This window comes from Heptranchias perlo, chromosome 25 (genome assembly GCF_035084215.1).
Source record: "Heptranchias perlo isolate sHepPer1 chromosome 25, sHepPer1.hap1, whole genome shotgun sequence".
Taxonomy (NCBI): domain Eukaryota; kingdom Metazoa; phylum Chordata; class Chondrichthyes; order Hexanchiformes; family Hexanchidae; genus Heptranchias; species Heptranchias perlo.
Genome location: NC_090349.1, coordinates 45726316 through 45747750, shown reverse-complemented (window position 1 = coordinate 45747750; position 21435 = coordinate 45726316). Strand labels below are relative to the sequence as shown.

The following is a 21435-nucleotide window of genomic DNA, read 5'->3' as shown; positions in this document are numbered from 1 at the left end:
ATAGCACACGCACAGTGTTCACCGGGGTCACTATAACACACGCACAGTGTTCACCGGGTCACTATAACACGCACAGTGTTCACCGGGTCACTATAGCACACGCACAGTGTTCACCGGGGTCACTATAACACACGCACAGTGTTCACCGGGGTCACTATAACACACGCACAGTGTTCACCGGGGTCACTATAACACACGCACAGTGTTCACCGGGTCACTATAACACACGCACAGTGTTCACCGGGTCACTACAGCACACGCACAGTGTTCACCGGGGTCACTATAACACACGCACAGTGTTCACCGGGGTCACTATAACACACGCACAGTGTTCACCGGGGTCACTATAACACAGGCACAGTGTTCACCGGGTCACTATAGCACACGCACAGTGTTCACCGGGGTCACTATAACACACGCACAGTGTTCACCGGGTCACTATAACACACGCACAGTGTTCACCGGGGTCACTATAACACACGCACAGTGTTCACCGGGTCACTATAACACACGCACAGTGTTCACCGGGTCACTACAGCACACGCACAGTGTTCACCGGGTCACTATAGCACACGCACAGTGTTCACCGGGTCACTATAGCACACGCACAGTGTTCACCGGGGTCACTATAACACACGCACAGTGTTCACCGGGTCACTATAACACACGCACAGTGTTCACCGGGTCACTACAGCACACGCACAGTGTTCACCGGGGTCACTATAACACAGGCACAGTGTTCACCGGGTCACTATAGCACACGCACAGTGTTCACCGGGTCACTATAGCACACGCACAGTGTTCACCGGGGTCACTATAACACACGCACAGTGTTCCCCAGGGTCACTATATCACACGCACAGTGTTCACCGGGGTCACTATAACACAGGCACAGTGTTCACCGGGTCACTATAGCACACTCACAGTGTTCACCGGGTCACTATAGCACACGCACAGTGTTCACCGGGGTCACTATAGCACACGCACAGTGTTCACCGGGTCACTATGGCACACGCACAGTGTTCACCGGGTCACTATAGCACACGCACAGTGTTCACCGGGGTCACTATAGCACACGCACAGTGCTCACCGGGTCACTATAACACACGCACAGTGTTCCGGTCACTATATCACACGCACAGTGTTCACCGGGGTCACTGTAACACACGCGCAGTGTTCCCCAGGGTCACTATATCACACGCACAGTGTTCACCGGGGTCACTATAACACACGCACAGTGTTCACCGGGGTCACTATAACACACGCACAGTATTCACCGGGGTCACTATAACACACGCACAGTGTTCACCGGGTCACTATAGCACACGCACAGTGTTCACCGGGTCACTATAGCACACGCACAGTGTTCACCGGGTCACTATAGCACACGCACTGTGTTCACCGGGGTCACTATAACACACGCACAGTGTTCACCGGGTCACTATGGCACACGCACAGTGTTCACCGGGGTCACTATGGCACACGCACAGTGTTCACCGGGTCACTATAGCACACACACAGTGTTCACCGGGGTCACTATGGCACACGCACAGTGTTCACCGGGTCACTATAGCACACACACAGTGTTCACCGGGGTCACTATGGCACACGCACAGTGTTCACCGGCTCACTATGGCACACGCACAGTGTTCACCGGGTCACTATGGCACACGCACAGTGTTCCCCAGGGTCACTATATCACACGCACAGTGTTCACCGGGTCACTATAGCACACACACAGTGTTCACCGGGGTCACTATGGCACACGCACAGTGTTCACCGGCTCACTATGGCACACGCACAGTGTTCACTGGGTCACTGTAGCACACGCACAGTGTTCACCGGGTCACTGTAGCACACGCACAGTGTTCACCGGGGTCACTATGGCACACGCACAGTGTTCACCGGGTCACTATAGCACACGCACATTGCTCACCGGGTCACTATAGCACACGCACAGTGCTCACCGGGTCACTATAACACACGCACAGTGTTCCCCAGGGTCACTATATCACACGCACAGTGTTCACCGGGGTCACTGTAACACACGCACAGTGTTCCCCAGGGTCACTATATCACACGCACAGTGTTCACCGGGTCACTATAACACACGCACAGTGTTCCCCAGGGTCACTATATCACACGCACAGTGTTCACCGGGGTCACTATAACACACGCACAGTGTTCACCGGGGTCACTATAACACACGCACAGTGTTCACCGGGGTCACTATAACACACGCACAGTGTTCACCGGGGTCACTATAACACACGCACAGTGTTCACCGGGGTCACTATAACACACGCACAGTGTTCACCGGGGTCACTATAACACACGCACAGTGTTCACCGGGGTCACTATAACACACGCACAGTGTTCACCGGGGTCACTATAACACACGCACAGTGTTCACCGGGGTCACTATAACACACGCACAGTGTTCACCGGGGTCACTATAACACACGCACAGTGTTCACCGGGGTCACTATAACACACGCACAGTGTTCACCGGATCACTGTAGCACACGCACAGTGTTCACCGGGGTCACTATAGCACACGCACAGTGTTCACCGGGTCACTATAGCACACACACAGTGTTCACCGGGGTCACTATGGCACACGCACAGTGTTCACCGGCTCACTATGGCACACGCACAGTGTTCACTGGGTCACTGTAGCACACGCACAGTGTTCAGCGGGGTCACTATAGCACACGCACAGTGTTCACCGGGGTCACTATGGCACACGCACAGTGTTCACTGGGTCACTGTAGCACACGCACAGTGTTCACTGGGTCACTATAGCACACGCACAGTGTTCACCGGGGTCACTATGGCACACGCACAGTGTTCACCGGGTCACTATGGCACACGCACAGTGTTCACCGGGTCACTATGGCACACACACAGTGTTCACCAGGGTCACTATAACACACGCACAGTGTTCATCGGGTCACTATAGCACACGCACAGTGTTCACCGGGGTCACTATAACACACGCACAGTGTTCACCGGGTCACTATAGCACACGCACAGTGTTCACCGCGTCACTATAGCACACGCACAGTGTTCACCGGGTCACTATAACACACGCACAGTGTTCACAGGGTCACTATGGCACACGCACAGTGTTCACCAGGGTCACTGTAGCACACGCACAGTGTTCACTGGGTCACTACAGCACACGCACAGTGTTCACCGGGTCACTATAACACACGCAGTGTTCACCGGGTCACTATAACACACGCACAGTGTTCACCGGGTCACTATAGCACACGCACAGTGTTCACCGGGGTCACTATAACACACGCACAGTGTTCACCGGGTCACTATAGCACACGCACAGTGTTCACCGGGGTCACTATAACACACGCACAGTGTTCACCGGGTCACTATAGCACACGCACAGTGTTCACCGGGTCACTATAGCACACGCACTGTGTTCACCGGGTCACTATAACACACGCACAGTGTTCACAGGGTCACTATGGCACACGCACAGTGTTCACCGGGGTCACTATAACACACGCACAGTGTTCACCGGGTCACTATAGCACACGCACAGTGTTCACCGGGTCACTATAACACACGCACAGTGTTCACAGGGTCACTATGGCACACGCACAGTGTTCACCAGGGTCACTATAGCACACGCACAGTGTTCACTGGGTCACTACAGCACACGCACAGTGTTCACCGGGGTCACGATAGCAACAACACAGTGTTCACCGGGTCACTATAACACACGCACAGTGTTCACCGGGGTCACTATAACACACGCACAGTGTTCACCGGGGTCACTATAACACGCACAGTGTTCACCGGGTCACTATAGCACACGCACAGTGTTCACCGGGTCACGATAGCACACGCACTGTGTTCACTGGGTCACGATAGCACACTCACAGTGTTCACCGGGTCACTATAGCACACGCACAGTGTTCACCGGGTCACTATGGCACACGCACAGTGTTCACCGGGGTCACGATAGCAACAACACAGTGTTCACCGGGGCACGATCGCACGCGCACAGTGTTCACCGGGTCACTATAACACACGCACAGTGTTCACCGGGGTCACTATAACACACGCACAGTGTTCACCGGGGTCACTATAACACGCACAGTGTTCACCGGGTCACGATAGCAACAACACAGTGTTCACCGGGTCACTATAGCACACGCACAGTGTTCACCGGGTCACTATAGCACACGCACAGTGTTCACCGGGTCACTATAGCACACGCACAGTGTTCACCGGGTCACTGCAGCACACGCACAGTGTTCACCGGGTCACTATAACACACGCGCAGTGTTCACCGGGGTCACTATAACACACGCACAGTGTTCCCCAGGGTCACTATAACACACGCGCAGTGTTCACCGGGGTCACTATAACACACGCACAGTGTTCACCGGGTCACTATAACACACGCGCAGTGTTCACCGGGGTCACTATAACACACGCACAGTGTTCACCGGGTCACTATGGCACACGCACAGTGTTCACCGGGTCACTATAACACACGCACAGTGTTCACCGGGTCACTATAGCACACGCACAGTGTTCACCGGGGTCACTATAACACATGCACAGTGTTCACCGGGTCACTATAGCACACGCACAGTGTTCACCGGGTCACTATAGCACACGCACAGTATTCACCGGGTCACTATAGCTCCAGAACGAGCTGCGCCTCTATCCAAACTGTTCCAGTACAGCTACAACACTGGCATCTACCCGACAATGTGGAAAATTGCCCAGGTATGTCCTGTCCACAAAAAGCAGGACAAATCCAATCCGGCCAATTACCGCCCCATCAGTCTACTCAATCATTAGCAAAGTGATGGAAGGTGTCGTCGACAGTGCTATCAAGCGGCACTTACTCACCAATAACCTGCTCACCGATGCTCAGTTTGGGTTCTGCCAGGACCACTCGGCTCCAGACCTCATTCCAGCCTTGGTCCAAACATGGACAAAAGAGCTGAATTCCAGAGGTGAGGTGAGAGTGACTGCCCTTGACATCAAGGCAGCATTTGACCGAGTGTGGCACCAAGGAGCCTGAGTAAAATTGAAGTCAATGGGAATCAGGGGGAAAACTCTTCAGAGGCTGGAGTCATACCTAGCACAAAGGAAGATGGTAGTGGTTGTTGGAGGCCAATCATCTCAGTCCCAGGGCATTGCTGCAGGAGTTCCTCAATTGTAAACAATTTTACAACACCAAGTTATAGTCCAGCAATTTTATTTTAAATTCACAAGCTTTCGGAGATTTCCTCCTTCCTCAGGCAAATGTTTCAAGAGCTCCTTGAAGCCTACGCAAGGAGTTCCTCAAGGCATTGTCCTAGGCCCAACCATCTTCAGCTGCTTCATCAATGACCTTCCCTCCATCATAAGGTCAGAAATGGGGATGTTCGCTGATGACTGCACAGTGTTCAGTTCCATTCGCAACCCCTCAGATAATGAAGCAGTCCGAGCCCGCATGCAGCAAGACCTGGACAACATCCAGGCTTGGGCTGATAAGTGGCAAGTAACATTCGCGCTAGATAAGTGCCAGGCAATGACCATCTCCAACAAGAGAGAGTCTAACCACCTCCCCTTGACATTCAACGGCATTACCGTCGCCGAATCCCCCACCATCAACATCCTGGGGGTCACCATTGACCAGAAACTTAACTGGACCAGCCATATAAATACTGTGGCTACGAGAGCAGGTCAGAGGCTGGGTATTCTGCGGCGAGTGACTCACCTCCTGACTCCCCAAAGCCTTTCCACCATCTACAAGGCACAAGTCAGGAGTGTGATGGAATACTCTCCACTTGCTTGGATGAGTGCAGCTCCAACAACACTCAAGAAGCTCGACACCATCCAAGATAAAGCAGCCCGCTTGATTGGCACCTCATCCAACACCCTAAACGTTCACTCCCTTCACCACCGGCGCACCGTGGCTGCAGTGTGTACCATCCACAGGATGCACTGCAGCAACTCGCCAAGGCTTCTTCGACAGCACTTCCCTAACCCGCAACCTCTACCACCTAGAAGGACAAGAGCAGCAGGCACATGGGAACAACACCACCTGCACGTTCCCCTCCAAGTCACACACCATCCCGACTTGGAAATATATCGCCGTTCCTTCATCGTCGCTGGGTCAAAATCCTGGAACTCCCTTCCTAACAGCACTGTGGGAGAACCTTCACCACACGGACTGCAGCGGTTCAAGAAGGCGGCTCACCACCAGCTTCTCAAGGGCAATTAGGGATGGGCAATAAATGCCGGCCTCGCCAGCGACACCCACATCCCATGAAAAAATAAAAAAAAGCACAGTGTTCACCAGGGTCTCTATAGCACACGCACAGTGTTCACCAGGGTCTCTATAGCACACGCACAGTGTTCACCAGGGTCTCTATAGCACACGCACAGTGTTCACCAGGGTCTCTATAACACACGCACAGTGTTCACCGGGATGCAAATCTTCCTCAAATCCAGGCGCCAGGTGAGTCCAACACCTTCTCACCTTCAAACACTCTGCCTGGGCTGTTTGGAATATATAAGAGGTTATTTGCAACGGAATACTAGATTATGCAGTCTCTTTCCGCATGTTGCGCATCGAATGACAGCTCATTGATATGTGTTCCCTGACTGTCATACAATCAAGCAGTTCTGACAATCTACTCAAGTGCTTGCACTGTCACTGAGGTTGTATTACCTGCCACAACTCACTCATCACAACTCTCTTCTGGATATAATAACTGGAGCACATTATGTACCTTTGTAAGAAACTCCGACAGCAGACAGCATAATGCAACATGGCAAGGAGATAGCAAAGATTTTTGAGGCACAATCACTTCAGATTTACAGGAATATGATATGTGACTGGGGAAAGGGAAACTTCATCCTCTGTTCCAGCAAACTGGGACAAGAGCAGAAATACCCTGGGAACACAATCGCCTCGAAGTAAACGAGCCGTGCTGTAATTACACCCTCCCATCAGTGGAGGTACTGCAGCTAAATACGGACCCACCTCAGGTGGATGTTGGGGATCCCATCACACTATTTGAAGAAGAGACGGCCAATAGTTCCGACCCCGGCCAACATTTCTCATCTCAACTAATGTCACCAAAAACACTTTGTTGAGATCTTGTTCTGTGCAAATTGGCTGCCACGTTTGCCTACAGATCTCCAGTGGCTAAACTTCAAAACAATCGGATGGGTGTGAAACGTTTTGAGACGTTTCTGAGAGTTGTGGTAAAACATTATCTAAATTTGTGAGATTGGTAATGTTGGGCTCGCATTTTTTTAAGATAATGGGCAAAAGAACCAGGGGGGAGATGAGGAGAATATTTTTTTAATGCAGTGAGTTGTTCTGATCTGGAATGCGCTGCCTGAAAGGGCGGTGGAAGCAGATTCAATAATAACTTTCAAAAGGGGAATTGGATAAATACTTTAAGGGGAAAAATTGCAGGTCTATGGGGAAAGGGCAGGGGAGTGGGACTAATTGGATGAAACATAAGAAATAGGAGCAGGAGTAGGCCATTTGGCCCCTCGAGCCTTCTCCATCATTCAATCGGATCATGGCTGATCTTCGACCTCAACTCCACTTTCCCGCCCAATCCCCACATCCTTTGATTCCCCTCGAGTCCAAAAATCTATCAATCTCAGCCTTGAATATATTCAATGACTCAGCATCCACAGCCCTCTGGGGTAGAGAATTCCAAAAATTCACAACCCTCTGAGTGAAGCAATTTTTCCTCATCTCAGTCCTAAATGGCCGACCCCTTATCCTGAGACTATGCTCCCTAGTTCTAGACTCTCCAGCCAGGGGAAACAACCTCTCAGCATCTACCCTGTCAAGCCCCCTCATAATCTGATATGTTTCAGTGAGATCACCTCTCATTCTTCTAAACTCCAGAGAGTATGGGCCCATTCTACTCAATCTCTCCTCATAGGACAACCCTCTCATCCCAGGAATCAATCTGGTGAACCTTCATGGCGCCGCCTCTAAAGCAAGTATATCCTTCCTTAGATAAGGAAAGCAAAACTGTACACAGTACTCCAGGTGGGGTCTCAAAGTCCTGTACAATTGCAGCAAGACTTCCTTTCTCTTGTAATCCAAACCCCTTCTTAATTGCTTGCTATATCTGCATGCTAACTTTCTATGTTTTGTGTACAAGGACACCCAAATCCCTCTGAACATCAACATTTAATAGTTTCTCACCATCTAAAAAATATTCTGTTTTTCTACTGTTCCTACCAAAGTGAATAACCTCCCATTTCCCCACATTATACTCCATCTGCCACCTTCTCGCCCACTCATTTAACCTGTCTAAATCCCTTTGCAGACTCTGTGTCCCCCTCACAGCTTACTTTCCCACCTAGCTTTGTATCATCAGCAAACTTGGATACATTACACTCGGTCCCTTCATCTAAATCATTAATATAGATTGTAAATAGCTGAGGCCCAAGCACTGATCCTTGCGGCACCCCACTAGTTACAGCCTGCCAACCTGAGAATGACCCGTTTATCCCTACTCTCTGTTTTCTGTCCGTTAACCAATCCTCTATCCATGCTAATATATTACCCCCAACCCCATGAGCCCTTATCTTGTGTAACAACCTTTTGTGCGGCACCTTATCGAATGCCTTTAAAAAATCCAAATATTCTACATCCACTGGTTCCCCTTTATCTACCGGGTTAGTTACACCCTCAAAAAACTCTTAATAGATTTGTCAAACACAATTTCACTTTAATAAAACCATGTTGACTCTGCCTAATCATATTATGATTTTCTAAGTGCCCTGTTACCACATCCTTAATAATGGATTCCAGCATTTTCCCGACGACTGATGTCAGGCTAATTGGCCTGTAGTTCCCTGTTTTCTCTCTCCCTCCTTTCTTGAATAACGGGGTTACATTTCCTACCTTCCAATCCACTGGGACCGTTCTAGAATTTTAGATCACAACCAATGCATCCACTATCTCTGCAGCCTCCTCTTTTAGAACCCTCGGATGTAGGCCATCAGGTCCAGGGGATTTGTTGGCTTTTAGTCCCGTTAGTTTCTGAAGTACTTTTTCTTTACTGATATTAATTACTTTAAGTTCCTCACTCTCATTAGACCCTTGGTCCCCCATTATTTCCAGTATGCTTTTTGTGTCTTCCACTGTGAAGACAGATACAAAATATTTGTTTAACGTCTCTGCCATTTCCTTATTACCCATTATAATTTCTCCTATCTCAGCCTCTAAGGGACCCATGTTTACTTTCTCTACTCTCTTCCTTTTTACATACTTGTAGAAGCTCGTACAATCTGTTTTTATATTTTTTCCTGGTTTACTCTCATTTTCTATTTTCTTCCTCTTCATCAATTTTTTGGTCATCCTTTGCTGGTTTCTAAAACTCTCCCAATCCTCAGGCTTATTACTCTTCTTGGCTTCATTATAAGCCTCTTCTTTTAATCTAATACTATCCTTAACTTCTTTAGTTAGCCACGGATGGATCACTTTTCCCATGGAGTTTTTATTCCTCAATGGAATGTATATTCGTTGAGAATTATGAAATATTTCTTGAAATGTTTGCCATTGATTATCTACCGTCATATCTTTTAATCTAATTTCCCAATCAACCTTAGCCAACTCGCCCCTCATACCTATATAATTGGCTTTAAGTTTAAGAGTCCAGTCTCGGACTTAAGTACATCACTCTCGAATTCAATATGAAATTCTATCATATTATGATCACTCTTCCCCAGAGGATCTCTTACTATGAGATTACAAAATAACGCTGTCTCATTACACAAGGTTTAAAATAGCCTGTTCCCTGGTTGGTTCCACGATGTATTGCTCTAGGAAACTGTCTCGAATGCATTCCATGAACTCGTCCTCCAAACTACTTTTGCCGATTTGGTTTGCTCAATCTACATGAAGATTGAAGTCCCCCACAATTATTGCATTACCTTTGTTATAAGCTCCTCTTGTTTTTTGTTTAATTCTCTGTCCAACAGTATTGCTACTATTAGGGGGGCCTATAAACTACCCCCACCAGTGTTTTCTGCCCCTTGTTATTTCTTATCTCCACCCAGACTGATTCTACTTCCTGATCTTCCGAGCCGAGATCCTCTCTCACCACTCTCCTTATCTCATCCTTTATTATCAGGGCTACACCCCCACCTCCACCCCAACCTCCTTTTCCATTTTGTTTGTCTTTTCGAAATGTCAAGTATCCTGGAATATTTAGTTCCCAACCTTGGTCACCTTGCAACCATGACTCAGTAATGGCCACTGTCAAACTCATTTATCTCTATTTGTGCCATTAATTTGTCTATCTTGTTACGAGTGTTTTGTGCATTCAGATAAAGCGCCTTTAATTTTAACTTTTTACTATTTTTCCCTGATTTGACCTTATTCACTGATGCACTATTACTGTTAAACTCTCAGTCCCTTCCTATCGTAGCTCGTTCAAAGAGCCAGCAAAGGCACGATGGGCCGAATGGCTTCCGTCTGTGCTGTATCATTAAATGATTCTATGAATCAAGTCTCTTCCTTTTGAAATGGTAGCCAAGGGTGTGAATGGGAACAGCCTTTAGATGAATTCTCCACAATGGAGTGCCAGGAAATACAAGGGTTGATAGTCTGATTGTGGGCGCCCCTTATTATTGGCACAGAGGTGCCCAAAACCTGTGTGTGAGGTTCACTAAAGCCCCAAATCTTGATCAAGCTCGGGGGCCTGGTCAGCCTGCCAATGGCACTGCAGGGTGGTCGTCTCCTTCTTTAAGGGCCACCCTCACCTCCCCAACACCCCCAGCGCTTTTTACCCCTTCGAACGGCCTCACCCGCCGGACACCCTGGCCCCCAAACCACGCGATACGCCCAGCACGTCAAGTGATCCTCGCTGGCAGCCTCACGCCAGCATTTAATTGCAACGGCCTGATGTCGTTGAGTGAGGTTAGTTCCATTTTGCTGCAGGTGCCTGGACCCCATTAGCGAGCCCGTAGAGTCAGTCTGCCCCTCTTTCCCAGACGGTGACAGAAATCATCGGAAGGGGTGTGGTCGTGAGCAGGTGTGGGGTTGAGGGAAAAACATATGGAAAAAGAAATTCATCCAGCAACATCATATCGAGGGATCATAGAATCGTACAGCACAGAAGGAGGCCATTCGGCCCATCGTGCCTGTGCCGGCTTTATGAAAGAGCTATCCAATTGGTCCCGCTCCCCTGCTCTCTCCCTTTTGAAAGTTATTATTGAATCTGCTTCCACCGCCCTTTCAGGCAGCCCATTCCAGATCAGAACAACTCGCTGCGTAAAAAATTTCTCCTCCTGTCCCTTCCGGCTCTTTTGCCAATTATCTTAAATCTGTGTCCTCTGGTTACCGACCCTCCTGCCACTGGAAACAGTTTCTCCTTATTTACTCTGTCAAAACCCCTCATAATTTTGAGCACTGCTATTAAATCTCCCCTTAATCCTCGCTGCTCTAAAGAGAACAATCCCAGCTTCTCCAGTCTCTCCACATAACTGAAGTCCCTCATCCCTGGTACCATTCTAGTAAATCTCCTCTGCACCCTCTCCAATGCCTTGACATCCTTCCTAAAGTGTGGTGCCCAGAATTGAACACAATACTCCAGCTGAGGCCTAACCAGTGGTTTATAAAGGTTTAGCATAACTTCCTTGTTTTTGTACTCTATGCCTCTATTAATAAAGCCCAGGATCCCATGTGCTTTTTTAACAGCCTTCTCAACCTGTCCTGCCACCTTCAAAGATTTGTGTATGTGAACCCCCAGGTCTCTCTGTTCCTGCACCCCCTTTAAAATAGTCTGATCCTGAGTGAATGGATTTACACAGACTGAATGCAAACCAACTAATCGTTCCAGAATTGAGCTTAATGTTTCTGAGTATCTGGATTTTGGACCAATTCAGACCAATCTGAAAACAGGGTTCACCTTCAGGATTAATCCCTCGTAAAAGAAAATTAAATCCCTCCTTGTTCTGTTTAACATTCCAATGCTTTGTCGCAGTGTTCCTGCTTTGCAGTTGTCACACTGTTTGACTACAATGGGTGAATTGCATTCTGTTTAATCTGCCCAGAAATATAGTCAGACATCCCCAGGAAGTGCTTTCAAACCCAGTGCAAAACAGAATGGTGTCCTGATAGACAGCAGAAGACACAGGGATTCCCAGCGCACAAACTGAGCATCAGAGGAACTTAGCAGCCCACCTGCGAGAAGGCGAGCTCCCTCCCCGTTTATCCCTGTCCCTTACACATCTGTGGGTGGCAGACATTGGAAAACAAGCTCGACAAAAACACAGCCCTGCTAACCTGGCAGAGGCTGAGCGAGATTCTGGAGCAAATTCAACACATCTCATGTTTCCGGACTCTAGCACAGTTTTGTTTCCAATATCGGATCGTGGAAAAGAAACATCTTTTCCTGACTTGCTGACAGCAGAGCAATCAGGGTGAAGTGGACCGCAAAATAAAACTTCCAATAATTAGACTCGGCGATGTTTAAATATCCACTGATGCAATGTGATAATAATGACAGATTTCTTGGAACGAATATATTTTGTTGTTTCCACCTGTTGATCTCCAGCAGTGATAATGGAAAAAAGCAGCGAGACACCTCCATTTACATACAACAACAACAACTTGCATTTATATAGCGCCTTTAACGTAGTAAAATGTCCCAACGCGCTTCACAGGAGCGATTATCAAACAAAGTTTGACACCGAATCACATAAGGAGATATTAGGACAGGTGACTAATATTGGCCAAAGAGGTAGGTTTTAAGGAGCGTCTTAAAGGAGGAGAGAGAGAGGGGGAGAGGTTTAGGGAGGGAATTCCAGAGCTCAGGGCCCAGGCAGCTGAAGGCACGGCCGCCAATGGTGGAGCGATTAAAATCGGGGATGCGCAAGAGGCCAGAATTGGAGGAGCGCAGAGATCTCGGAGGGTTGTAGGGCTGGAGGAGGTTACAGAGATAGGGAGGGGCGAGGGCCGTGGAGGGATTTGAAAACAGGGATGAGAATTTTAAAATTGAGGTGTTGCCTGACCGGGAGCCAATGTCGGTCAGTGAGCACAGGGGGTAACAGGTGAACGGGACTCGGTGCGAGTTAGGATACGGGGCAGCAGAGTTTTGGATGAGCTCAAACAATGATCCCTTTTGCCAATTAATCACTTCTGCTCCCCACCCTATCACAGATCTTCCATTTTGTTCTTTTCCTCCTCCCCCTCTTTCCCCTGACTCTCTACTTTGTTTATTAACTGTTAAATCTCTGACATCTTCCAGGTCTGATGAAAGGTCATCGACCTGAAACATTAACTCTGTGTCTCTCTCCACAGTTGCTGCCTGACCCGCTGAGTGTTTCCAGCATTTTCTGTTTATATTAAAGATTAGTGGCTGAGTAAACATTTCAGATCCATTTGATGCATTATTAATCACTAGTTTGTCTTACACAAGCTGAAAAATTACATATCCACATCAATTTTTCTCTCTAGAGTGAGAGCCTTAAAGCCATACACTGTGATTTTCAGAACAGGCTGCAGACACTGATTCAATGTTTGCTGTTACTGGGATTCAGTCACATTATTGAATCACACGTCTGTGGGAGAGCCTTGTGGGAGCGCTGGTTGGTAACTCTTAACTCAGGGATGAATCTGGGAATTGTCACAACACGCTGGGAATCTTAAACACAAAAGGAACGATTGATGCAGGCAGAGAAAACCTCGGCTCCGTATAATTCGATCTGGTATTGACGTGGAGCAATACGTGTGAATTTGATCAAACGGCCGTTGTATTTAAAATCAGAACGGCACGGAGTTCACCCTCATTCACATTCTGGAGGCAGTACCGTGAAAAATGAACAGGCCAATTTTCCAGCCACAGATTACAATTTAATGTCTGCAGCTTTATAGACGAAACGTAATCGTACAGTCAGCAAGTTAAGTCTCGCGACAAATGTGCAAACAATTCAATTGCAAATGTGTATAGACTGCATCCAGAAAACCAGCGCATCTACCCTGTAAATGGACAAATTACTTACCACTAAATTTAGACGACTATAAATGTTACTAATTATACCCGGTACAGTCACCACATTGTGTCACTGCACTGTCTAATGTGAGAAATGCATCTAAATACCGACATTTCATTTTACTGATTTCTCTTGGTTTTTTTTTCATCGAAACCTCAGCTCGTTGGGAGTTTGATTTTAGAAATGACTTCAGAAGATACTTTATAAATCTCTTCTGGACTGATTCTTGCACACAGTCACGTCACAGAATCCCAAACAAAGCAGGGAAAATGGGCAACAGAATTAATGTAACTGAGCTGTTAGATTAAAGGTCACCAACAAGACGATGAAGGGAGAGGTCACGAGGATATATCTTTACTCACACAGGATTGCTCTGCTCAAACAGTGGCAAAAGCAGAATCCAAAACTGCTTTTAAAAGGGAAAATATTGGAAAGGGTGAGGGAAAAGGGCAGGGAAATGGGACTGAGGGGATAAGTTCTTTCAGAGAGAGGGGTTACTAGCACGATGGGCCGAATGGGGAAAGGGCAGGGGAATGGGATTGAGGGGAGAGCTCTTTCAGAGAGAGGGTGCAGGGATGAAGGGGCGATGGGCCAAATGGGCCCCTTCAGTGGTACAAATTTCTATAAATGCCCTCCCTGTTTACAGGGCAGTGAGGTAACCAGTACCCTGTAGCTGACATGAGTTTAGAGCAATCGAGCCCACACTTCTTTCAGCAGCTGCAGGCAGCACCGAAACCAACTCGCAGATAAAGAAAGAAAGACTTGCATTTATATAGCACCTTTCATGACCTCAGGACATCCCAAAACACTTTACAGCCAATGAAATACTTCTTGACGTGTAATCTCTGTTGTAGGAAACACGGCAGCCAATTTGCGCACAGCAAGATCCCACAAACAGCAATGTGATAATGAGCAGATAATCTGTTTTAGTAATGTTGGTTAAGGGATGAACTCCCCTTCAAAATTGTGCACTGGGATCTTTTCTGTCTAACTGAGAGGGCAGACAGGGCCTCAGTTTAACATCTCATTTGAAAGACGGCACCTCCGACAGTGCAGCGCTCCCTCAGTACTGACCCTCCGACAGTGCAGCACTCCCTCAGTACGGACCCTCCGACAGTGCAGCGCTCCCTCAGTACTGACCCTCCGACAGTGCAGCACTCCCTCAGTACTGACCCTCCGACAGTGCAGCGCTCCCTCAGTACTGACCCTCCGACAGTGCAGCGCTCCCTCAGTACTGACCCTCCGACAGTGCAGCGCTCCCTCAGTACTGACCCTCCGACAGTGCAGCTCTCCCTCAGTACTGACCCTCCGACAGTGCAGCGCTCCCTCAGTACTGACCCTCCGACAGTGCAGCGCTCCCTCAGTACTGACCATCCGACAGTGCAGCGCTCCCTCAGTACTGACCCTCTGACAGTGCAGCGCTCCCTCAGTACTGAGCCTCCGACAGTGCAGCGCTCCCTCAGTACTGACCCTCCGACAGTGCAGCACTCCCTCAGTACTGACCCTCCGACAGTGCAGCGCTCCCTCAGTACTGACCCTCCGACAGTGCAGCGCTCCCTCAGTACCGACCCTCCGACAGTGCAGCACTCCCTCAGTACTGACCCTCCGACAGTGCAGCGCTCCCTCAGTACTGACCCTCCGACAGTGCGGCTCTCCCTCAGTACTGACCCTCCGACAGTGCAGCGCTCCCTCAGTACTGACCCTCCGACAGTGCAGCGCTCCCTCAGTACTGACCCTCCGACAGTGCGGCTCTCCCTCAGTACTGACCCTCCGACAGTGCAGCGCTCCCTCAGTACTGACCCTCCGACAGTGCGGCTCTCCCTCAGTACTGACCCTCCGACAGTGCGGCTCTCCCTCAGTACTGCGCTGGGAGCGTCAGCTTAGTTTTGGTGCTCAAGTCTCTGAAGTGGGACTTGAACCTACAACCTTACCGATACAGTGACTCCCTGTCACCTCTTGTTACACCAACTCATGCCCGCGAGCAGGTCTCTGCAGAACCTTGCCTTCACTACATAAGAGCACATCAAAAAAAGCAACTGATTGGATGTACAGCACTTTGTGGTGTGTCCTGGGGATAGGATTGGGCATTATATAAATACAAGTTGCCTCTCCTTCCTCTGATATCTCAGAGCAACATACGGGAGATTCCAGCCACAATTCAGTGCCCTGCCAGCTTCTTATAGCACGATGTTCAGTTCACCATCCTTCCCCTTTAAAGGAGTCATTTACACTGTCGAGAATGCAGCCTTATTTTCACTTACCAAAGTCTGGCATGTTCTCTGTTTTTTTTGCACCTCCTCTGCAAGAATCTCACATTCCTTCCTTTTCTTGTTCAGCTCTGTCTCCTGTTGAGAAAGGGACGGGGTTTAAATGCTTCGACAGACCTGAGTGATCTGTGCAGTCCTTGGCCATGGGAAGAGGTCACGTGGGCTCATCAGCCCAGATGTGCAGGGTGGAGAGGGTCTGCGAATTCCCGATGACAGCATGTAATGAAAATAATGACTTGCTAAACCTTCTCGAATTTGCTTTTTCCTTGTTACTTCAGTGCAATGATTACTGAGTTTGCTGATCTGACCTTTACTAATGAGTGGAGGCTGCTTTAAACAAAACATATTAAGCGTAATATCAGTCCGAGGTCAATGCATAATTTATAATATATAAAACAGGCTGCTGTGTGGTCAAAGCATCAAGCTTTATTATCCAGGATTCAACTAAATCCATCTGACAGACACAGCTCTGAGCTTCTAATAACAGTTAAATGGTAATAATGTTCATATCAGTACAGTCGCTATATATCGACACTGAATAGCAACAAAGAAATGAAGTCCAGCATTAAGTCCCACTCCCACTCTGACCTCGGCCTTCTGCGCTGTTCCAATGAAGCTCAACGAAAGCTCGAGGAACAAAACCTCATCTTTCTACCGGGCACTTCAAAGAAAAGGGAAGATCTTGCATTTATATAGCGCCTTTCACAACCTCAGGACGTCCCAAAGCGTTTTACAGCCAATGAAATACTTCTGAAGTGAAGTCACTGTTGTAATGTAGGAAACGCGGCAGCCAATTTACGCACAGCAAGATCCCACAAACAGCAATGAGATAAATGACCAGATAATCTGTTTTAGTGATGTTGGTTGAGGGATAAATATTGGCCCCAGGGCACCGGGGAGAACTCCCCCTGCTCTTCTTCAAAATGTCGTGGGACTACACTTTAAAAGGCACTATATAAATGCAGGTTATTTGTTCAGACCCCGTGTTTTCTCCAAATGTTTTTTTTGGAAAAAGGACAGGATTCATAAAAACTACATTTCAACCTTTGTACTTCACGGTGGGGCGGGGGGGTAAATTCCAACTTTACCTCCTGGGTGGTACCTGGTGGGTTGGATTGCTCGCCTCGTGTCCAGCCTGCCTGATCTTCATGCCATTGATTTCAATGGAACAAAACTCGGACGGGTTCTACAAGGTGCGGACGATTTGCTCCACCCAGTCAGCCTCTTGCACATCCCCGATTTTCATCGCTCCACCATTGGCGGCCGTGCCTTCAGCTGACTAGGTCCTAAGCTCTGGAATTCCCTCCCTGAACCTCTCCGCCTCTCTCTCCTCCTTGAAGACGCTCCTTAAAACCCACCTCTTTGACCAAGCTTTTGGTCACCTGTCCCAATATCTCCTTAGTGGGTCGATGTCAAATCTTGTTTGTAAACAATTTTACAACACCAAGTTATAGTCCAACAAATTTATTTTAAATTCCACAAGCTTTCGGAGGCTTCCTCCTTCCTCAGGTAAACAATGTTTTCCACACTGTTCACCTGACGAAGGAGGAAGCCTCCGAAAGCTTGTGGAATTTAAAATAAATTTGTTGGACTATAACTTGGTGTTGTAAAATTGTTTACAATTGTCATCCCCAGTCCATCACCGGCATCTCCACATCAAATCTTGTTTGATAATCGCTCCTGTGAAGCATCTTGGGACGTTTTACTACTTTAATGGCGCTATATAAATGCAAATTGTTGTTGTTACCACCCAGTGGGTGAAATCGAAAGTTACCCCCCTCCCTTGTTTTATGTTCATTATTCACCTGTTATCAGGATCTCTCTATGTTAACGTCTCCAGCAGAAACAAAACCCAATAAATATACTGAATGGAACAGGATACCAGTCTCGCAGCCTGAACTAGAGCTGAGCATGGAACAGTCGACATCAGTGAGTCATTGCATGGGTCAGATGGTATTGTACAAGTCAGTGTTCCCAAACAAAGCTTCAAAAGGAAAATGACTGGGCTCCAACCCTGGCATCATCACAATACTGAGCCGTAAATCCCGAATTTTAACCTAATCCGCTTGGGGGGAACTGGGTGGGTTTGAGTCTGACGCCCAATTTATACCCATCCGATTTTACGTTCGATTAAATTGACATCTTCCCTCCGATATGACCGGATCTAACCCCTGCCTAAGCTGCAACTCAAAAAATAGGAACCAAAAAAAAATAGCACTTCACTGAAATAGAGTTACAGGACATTTGAATGTTGGGAGGGAGTTAGTTATTCACCGGAATTAGGAGGGAAATTTAACACACAGCTTTAGGGCCATTCCCTGGGGGAAACGCCAGGCGCAGGATTGTTAAAGAAGGACAAGAAACAAAATTGTTCAGCTCAAAAGAAATTGGAATGCCTCACAAAAAGAAATCTCCAGAGACGGGAGTAAATTAAAGTAATTCCTGTATGTAAACAGCAGGTTTGATTAGCACAATGCTGTTTGTAGAATGAAGCAGGCAACAAGGTACGAAACACATGGGAGGGCTGTTTCTTGGATTCAGCAGTTTGTCAACGAGCCCATTGAGTGCGATTGTGCCAGGATTCTCCTGGTAACACACCGTTACACACCGCCGTTACACACCGCCCTTACACACCGCCGTTACACACCGCCGTTACACACCGCCCTTACACACCGCCGTTACACACCGCCGTTACACACCGCCCTTACACACCGCCGTTACACACCGCCGTTACACACCGCCCTTACACACCGCCCTTACACACCGCAGTTACACACCGCCGTTACACACCGTGACAAGTGTCGGGTTTCACAACTGCACCAGAAATGTTGACACCCACTAAGGGTTGCCAACTCTGGTTAGATGTATTCCTGGAGGTTTAATCACATGACCTCCCTCCTCCAACTGCCCCACCTCCATGTTCCTGCCATTGGTTAATTGGTTGCCCAACACGTCCATCCTAGCACCGCACTGCCTTCCCACGCCAATTGGAAAATGGACAGATTCTTCAGGATGATACTTGGTGGTCAGTCAAATTGCCTTTCCCCCTCCTTCCCATCAAACCCCACCCCCCCAACAATCTCCAATAATGAATAAGCAGAAGTGCTCAAAGAAAATTTTTAAAAACGGACAATTTTTTTTACTGCCCCAATGATTTTTCCCTCTTTCAGCAGTGTCCTGGGAGATGAATCTTTCGTTCCTGGAGACTCCAGGGCAATCCTGGAGGGTTGGCAACCCCTACTCCAATGGAAGCAAGTGATTGGTAACTTCTGGGAAACAAAAATTGGGAAAGGAGTTATTGAGAGCAGCACTGTGGGTGGCCCGGAGGAGTTTGAACGGCCCTTTTCCCAATGTAATTAGCGAGAGCGGCCAGGGTTATCATGAGTGAAAAACTGGATCCAATCCTTGTTGATTAAGGGACAAGAGAAAGATTCAATAAAAAAAACTATTGTATGTCAAGAAATGCAAACACATGGTAAGCTTTCGGTAATTAATTTGAGGACTGTGGGTTTTGGAGTCCAAGTACTGATGGAACACATAATCCATCTCAATGAAATATTAGGTGCTTAAAAACCGGTTACTATCTCAAACAAGTCACCCGATGCCTTATATATTCACGACCCACAACACCTGCCCCTTTATCACCTTGCTTGACATGTTAATAATACAATGTCAAGCACTAATTATATTTTTCAAAGAATGTTTTAAAAACACTAAACAGTAAAAGTGACCAGCAGACCAGTGCAGGACACTCAGCCCGGAATTGTGGTGATGTGTCAGGAAGTACTCGAGCTCCAGGCTCAGAGGGTAAAGCCCACCGGACTGAACCGTCGCCTTGGAACTTGCCAGCCGGACATCGACCTCTGACACACAGGCCCCTTCATCAGGGTTTGCTACAAATCTTCAATTAATTCAAATCTTTCTGCACAAATGTTGAAATTAGAGGAGGCACCACATCGATTGCAATGGGCAGTAATCAACAGTATTTGACTATCTCCAAGGTGATTCTGTGAAGAAATCAGATTATTTCCACGACATCCCCGAGCTATTGGACAGTCCACTTATCGCAGGTTGAATGGTAAAATACAGCAGTTGCCTTTTCAAAGCTGCACAACCACTGTAAACATCTCAATGATTACAGGGAACATTTTATCCCCGTATACCATGGAACTTGTTATCAATTACATCGAATGTTCAGCATCGAAACAGGCCATTCGGCCCAACTGGTCTATGCCGGTGTTTATGCTCCACACGAGCCTCCTCCCTCCCTACTTCATCTCACCCTATCAGCATATCCTTCTATTCCTTTCTCCCTCATGTGTTTATCCAGCTTCCCCTTAAATGTATCTCTGCTATTTGCCTCAACTGCTCCTTGTGGGAGTGAGTTCCACATTCTCACCACTCTCTGGGAGAAGAAGTTTCTCCTGAATTCCTTATTGGATTTGTTAGTGACTATCTTATATTTATGGCCCCTAGTTCTGGTCTCCCCCACAAGTGGAAACATCTTCTCCACATCTACCCCATTAAACACAACCATTATCTTATAGACCTCAATCAGGTCACCCCTCAGTCTTCTGTTATCTAGAGAAAAGAGCCCCAGCCTGTTCAATCTTCCCTGATAGGTACAATCTCTCCGTTCTGGTATCATCCTAGTAAATCTTTTTTGCACCTTCTCCAGTGCCTCTATATCCTTTTTATAATATGGAGACCAGAACTGTGCCCAGTGCTCCAAGTGTGGTCCAACCAAGGTTCTGTACAAGTTTAACATAATTTCTCTGCTTTTCAATTCTATCCCTCTAGAGATGAACCCCAGTGCTTGATTTGCTTTTTTTATGCCTTATTAACCTGCGTCGCTACTTTTAGTGATTTGTATATCTGTACCCCCAGATCCCTCTGCTCCTCTCCCCCATTCAGACTCTTATTATCCAATCAGTATGTGGCCTCATTATTTCTCCTATAAGACCAATCACTCAGGTTACCAGAGGAAGCAAAACATATTTAGAGTGATTTGATTGGCTCACCAGCTCCTTTATTTTATTTTGGTTGCTTCTGGTGAACCAATCAACTGCCATGAATTTACATATTAGACATAACAACTGTAGTGTGAGGGACAAACTGAGCATTAGATTATATAAATAATCATAATATATTTTTG

The 21435-nt window shown here is 47.6% G+C and overlaps 1 protein-coding gene across 1 annotated transcript in view; it reads right to left on the bottom strand.

Annotated features, from left to right (window-relative positions):
* Positions 1 to 21435, bottom strand: part of rimbp2b (RIMS binding protein 2b) — a 275923-nt gene that overhangs the window by 131891 nt on the left and 122597 nt on the right. Inside the window, exon 2 of the mRNA XM_068006203.1 lies at positions 16275 to 16358. The gene's annotated coding sequence lies outside the window, so the exon portion shown is untranslated. The remainder of the gene's footprint in view (positions 1 to 16274; positions 16359 to 21435) is intronic.